The sequence below is a fragment of the Microtus oregoni genome, unplaced genomic scaffold (genome assembly GCF_018167655.1).
Source record: "Microtus oregoni isolate MIOR12 unplaced genomic scaffold, Mior012 000036F_ref0000092, whole genome shotgun sequence".
NCBI lineage: Eukaryota > Metazoa > Chordata > Mammalia > Rodentia > Cricetidae > Microtus > Microtus oregoni.
This window is the reverse complement of record NW_024543095.1, coordinates 18480753-18486286: the sequence shown is the minus strand read 5'-3', so window position 1 is coordinate 18486286 and position 5534 is coordinate 18480753.

Genomic DNA, 5534 nt, shown 5'->3' with positions numbered 1-5534 from the left:
AGCTGGAGTCCGATTTACAGTTCGACGCCTCGGGGGCTTTCCCCTTATTAAATATGAACGTGTCATCCATCATGAATGGTGAATGGGTTTCTTTCCTCCCCTTCCCTCTCCTCCACTCCCCTCCCCTCTACTCCCCTTTTCATTCAGACTTCTAGCGGAGAGCATACCCTGCCACCTGAACTGCAGAAGTCAAACCAGAGGAAAGCAGGCTGAATGGAAATGCCCCTTTAGCCACCCAAAGCGCCAGGGAAAAGGCGCAGGTTCCAGAAGTGTCCAAAAGGCAGAGGGAGGCCAGAGTGAGCTCACAGTCCCCAAACAGCAGTGTCGATGGTCCAAAGGGGGCACTGGGGAAGGGCAAAGGAGAATGTCCGACACAGGAAATTCTCTGGCTCTTCTTACGTTGGGCAGTCCCGCCGGGCTCTGGCTACAGGTCTGGTTAGGAACAAGTCTGAACTGTCAGTACTGAAAAGGGGGGCAGGGCCGGGTAGACGTGGGGGGAATCCAGGCGGGGAGACTGGGCCCCAGATTAGAGCTGCTTGTCTTTCTGGGACCAGGAACTCCGGAATCAGGAACTGGCTTTGACCTGACTTCAAGGTAGGATTAAGAGCAAGTGTGCTGGACAAGCTGGGTACTTTCCGAGAATGTTTGCCCTGTCCTACTCCCTGATGCCTAGCATTCCTTCGACCGGGAGCCAAGTCTTGCGGAGCAAACTTAAAATGGCGTGGGAAGAGAAACCAAAGAGAGGAAGAGGAAGTGTTGTGCGCACGTGTGCATGCGTGTGTCTTTGCGAGTGGGTCTTTGCATCTGCCGTGTGGGATAGTCTGGTTTTGCTCATGCCTGTCCCTATGAGGAAATAAAGCGGCTTTCCGTACCACAGAGGAAGCAGAATCGTTTTCAACTGGCTTTAGGTTTCCCAGATTTAGGCGGCAGAGGAAAACAAGGGCTTTTCCCCCTGGGCAATATTATGAAACCAGAGCGCGGCACCAAGTCCTCCCGTCGTTCTCTGCCGTTCTGAAATGCAGTGCTGCCCTCTCCTGGCCGTATTGCGGTATAGCGGCTGGAAAGCGCGCGGGGGTGGGGTGGGGCGGGGTCGTGACGGGGATCCTGACCCCTAATCTGGGAAGAAAGTCGCCCAAGAAACAGGACAAATACGGAAAGAGCCTCAGAGAACAACTCCGGGTGTCTTTTGTTTTGAATTTAAACAGGGACATCTAATTCTCGGGCTGGAGTTTAGCCGATTAGGTTCCAGGGCCTTGAATGTTCAAAGAACAATGGCTGCCAGCCCCACCCATCTCCTGGATTCCAGGTCCTGGGCAGCCTCCCAAAGCCACACCTGGAGATTCTGAAGTTCCTCGGGTTGTTCGTGGTCTGGAGGGCCGTGCCACACCCTCGTTGCCCCCTAACTGCCTCTTAGTCACTAGCTCTGTAGACACAAAGAGCACTACATTAAAAGAGCCAGAAGAAAAAGCGAAACTCCTCGCTAAGCCCTGGAGGCCTGACCCAGTGGCTCCTGAGACCTTCGGCAAACAATTAAAGCCCTGTGGTTCCTCGGGCCAGCAAGTGCCATAAAATTTACTACTTCAAGATCAAGAGCCGTCCTCTTGAGCCCCTTTCAAATATCCCACACAAAGGGCGCAGGAATCTTGCCAGCTAACTCCTCCCTCTCTCTTAGATTTATTTATCTTATATAATATAGCTGAGTGTTTGGCCTACATGTACGTATGTGTACCGCATGCATGTGCAGTGTGCAGACCAGAAGGAGGAGTCAGATCCCTGGAGCTGGAGTTAGGGATGGTTCTGACTCACCTTGCTCTCTGCAAGAGCAAGTGCTTTGAGATGCGGAGCCAACCCCTCCCCCGACTTGTCTTAACTGCTATCAAAGGACTTCATTACCTCAAAAAGGCTCTCTCCAGGTGTCCACAGTGCCTATTTTTTTTTCTAAAAATGTAATTATTTGTTATGTACACAGTGTTCTGCTTGCATGTATGTCTGCATGCTGAAAGACCCCAGTGCTGGGCAGTCTTTCAGGCTGAGGAGACCCTCCCAAGGAACAGCGAGTCACTCTTCGGATGCAAATAGCAAGAGGCTTTATTTAATACACAGGTACCTGGGGCGGCTTAGTCTCTCGGAAGACAAGCGCGCCTGCAGACTGGGGGAAGGTCTTTTTATAGGAAAGAGGGCAGCAGAAGCAGATTACAGAAGCAAATGCATCGTTAGTGGTCAGTTGGAATGGGGCAAGGGGCACAGGTGGTTTTTCCTCTCCCAGCACAGATGTATGGGAACAGACATCCTGTTAATTGATGTCCTGTCCTAATCTATGGATATAAAGATCCTGTTTTGCAGCCAGGGACCCTGACCTTACTCTGCACTTACAGTCGTTCGTCAAAAGCTTTGTGAAATGACGTTACAGCAGATAAGCTGGGATCTTTCATAGGGGGAGTTGTCTTCTTCTGTGAATTACTGACATTCTAAGTTGGGCACATGTGCTGACTATGCAAACGGGAGGTTCTCATTAGAGCAGGCCAGCTGCGGGTTCCTTATCGCTTGGGGCCAGGTGGCTGACCGGCTGACCGCAGATATCTCGCCTGGCTTCTCCACCCTTGTTCTCAAGTCGAACTTCCCTGCTCTAATTACTTGCGTTGCTCCAAAGTTTAAGCCTTGCAAAATGGCATTACTGCTGCTTAGTGAGTGGGGGTCTTTCATTCCCCCCCTTTTTTTTTTATCATGGATTTAATCATAAATCCATGTGTTTAAAGACCTCTACGTCATTCTGCTTTAATATCTGATATTGCTGGGAGAGTACCATGGTTTGGATAACTGAAAGTCTGTCTTTTATAAATTGCACCAGGCGATTTAAAATGTAAGGGCCGATTGTAAAGATAAGAAGTAAAATAAGTAGGGGCCCAGCTATAGTGGAAATTAAGGCTTTTAACTATGGTGATTTATTAAACCATCCTTTAAAATATCCTTGTTGAGAAGATAGTAGAACATCTCTAGGGTTTGCAGAATAGCTCTTAGCAAAACTATCTGAATGAGGCTTGAAAGTAACTACATGGTAGACATTGTGAACCACTGTAGACCCGAGAATAGCACCCAACATTGTGGCAATAATAGTCTATTGACTACAAAGAGCTTAACTCAGCCCTAAGAAACACATGGATGCCTTCTCCTAAGAGGCAAGTTTAGTATTATGAAGACAAATCTCTTTTGCTGTAGACACCGGGAGTGTTGTTCCTCAGCTCCAGAGAATGTGCCGGAGAAGTCAGTTTCGGTCCAGCTGGCACCACATGGCATTTACGAGTTTCCATTGCATCCCGTAGCATCAGCTTTATCCAAATGTACAGGGTTGTGTCCATTGTGAGAACTTTAACAAACAATGAGAGAAAATGCAATACAGGATGACAAATGTTTAAAACAAAACAGAAAGCCCTAAAGCCAGAGGACAGCCAATGAGGACATACATATCTTTTTGAGACTGACCTTACCCAGGCTTCACATTTGTAAGTACAGCATCAAAAAGTTTTAACATCCCATTGATATCTATTTTATCATATATTAAATTACATCTGTTTACCTTTTGAAAGCCATATCATTTTATAACCCCATAGATTAAAACAAGATTTTCCTGTAGAAAAACAAAACCTGTCAAGAGGTAAGGAGGCTTTAGGTGTGTTTGCTTCTCTCTGCAGTTATCTGCACAAAACGGTCTGATCTGGAAAAGTCTCAAACTGTACTAAATAATTCCTGTCAATAGGTCCCAGACACACAAAGGAGGAACAGAACAGAATTGTCTTTTGCTTCTGCTGTCTGATATTATGCTTCAAAAGACATTAAAAATGAGCAGAGCCCTGTGGGTTTCTGACTTTAGGAAAGAAGAGCCTTAAAGGTGATGTAAGCCCATCTTACAGCAGATGTGCCTGCCCTGTGTAAGCCTTGAGCTCAGGATTCCATCATCAAGGTCAACCATTGTCAGCAGATACATGAGCAGCAGCTAACTAGCCAGGCAACAGAGCTAGTGGCAACGATGCCGGGGTGTTTTGAACCCAGAACAGGACAGGAGGGAGGGAGGTCTGTCCAGTCATTTTTGCTGGTCTCCAGGGCCAATTATATCAATTTGTTTTTTTAGAATCTTACTTATCCTATCTATCTGACCTGAGCTTTGAGGTTGGTAAGCTTAAGTTCCAATTGATCCCCAATGTCTTGGCCACACCCTAACTTGCCTGGGCAACAAAGGCAGGCCTATTATGGGACATGATTATCTTGGCCATCCCAAACCTTAGGATGATTTTTTTTTTTTTTGATCTTCTTAGCCATTACATTGGGTGTCTCAATCTTGGTCAATGTATGATGGCTATCTTCTTTGGCAAATGCGTGGCCTCCTGGAGGCTCAAAATTTCCGCAGATGTCAACAGTCCTTTTTGTCTGTATATTGCTTTATATATATATATATATAGGTGAGGGCAAAAGCATACCTGCTGTTAGTATAGACGTTCCCTCTGCCTTCTGTAGAGCTTGTATCAAAGCCACAAGTTCAGCGTTCTGGTCGGGCCACCATCCCTGAAGGGAGGCTACTGGCCCAGATCATTTGCTTCCTGTCCACCAATGTTGCCCCCGCCTTCCGCTTACCTTCGGTCTTCTGTACCTGCTTAGCTCGGACCGCCAGCCTTGTACCCCTGGCAAGCTTCACCCTCATTTTCGGCTCTGCCTGGCACAGCTTAGCCTGCCATTTTGCCATTCGCCTGTCCTTTAGGCAGATGCTGGTAGGATCCATAGTCCATCGACGTCAGCCCAGCACAGGAGCAGTAGTCTGGCACAGGAGGGCACCTGTGGTAGCATGGTGACTGCTGTATCGCAGTCTGACATGGGTGAGGGGAGCAAGACTGTAGAGTGAGCAGTCAGGGCTCATGCAGGCTTTAGAGCAAGCACAGCACCAAGGCAGTTGCTAGGAGGTGAGGATTTCTTCAGCGGTGAAGGCAGGGAGAGGTGGTCATCCTGGTGAGGAGGGCGTGGTAGAGGCAGAGGCAGACAAGCAGCCTGTGTCTCCTGCAGAACTGAAAACAGCAGCGAAAGCAAAAGTCCCTCGTTTGGTCAACAAAAGGCTTTGGTCATACATTCAGAAGTGACCAGGGAGGAACGAGTCATTTATTTGTCTTTTTCCCAAATTTATAGTTCGTAAGGTGTCCAGTTTGTATTCTTTACTCAGTTCCAGTGTCCCTCTTTATCTGTCTTTGATCTTCTGTTGCCCAGGCTCCTAATCTGTCTGAGTCCTATCTTTCTTTTGCTTCCCGCCTCTCTCTCTCTCTCTCTCTCTCTCTCTCTCTCTCTCTCTCTTTCTCTCTTTTGTGGCTACTGCTGTCTGCTGACCTTCAGAGGTTGGGTAAAATGCCTGTAAACTTTCATTAATCATTTAAGGAACACAGATTTTAACTGGCCCCTGGAGAACCTCTCTTATCTCGGCCGAATTAGTGGGGTGCCTTGCAGCCCCCGCCTGAGATTTGCCATGAGCCCAGCATTTCGACTGTCAGTTTCTCCCT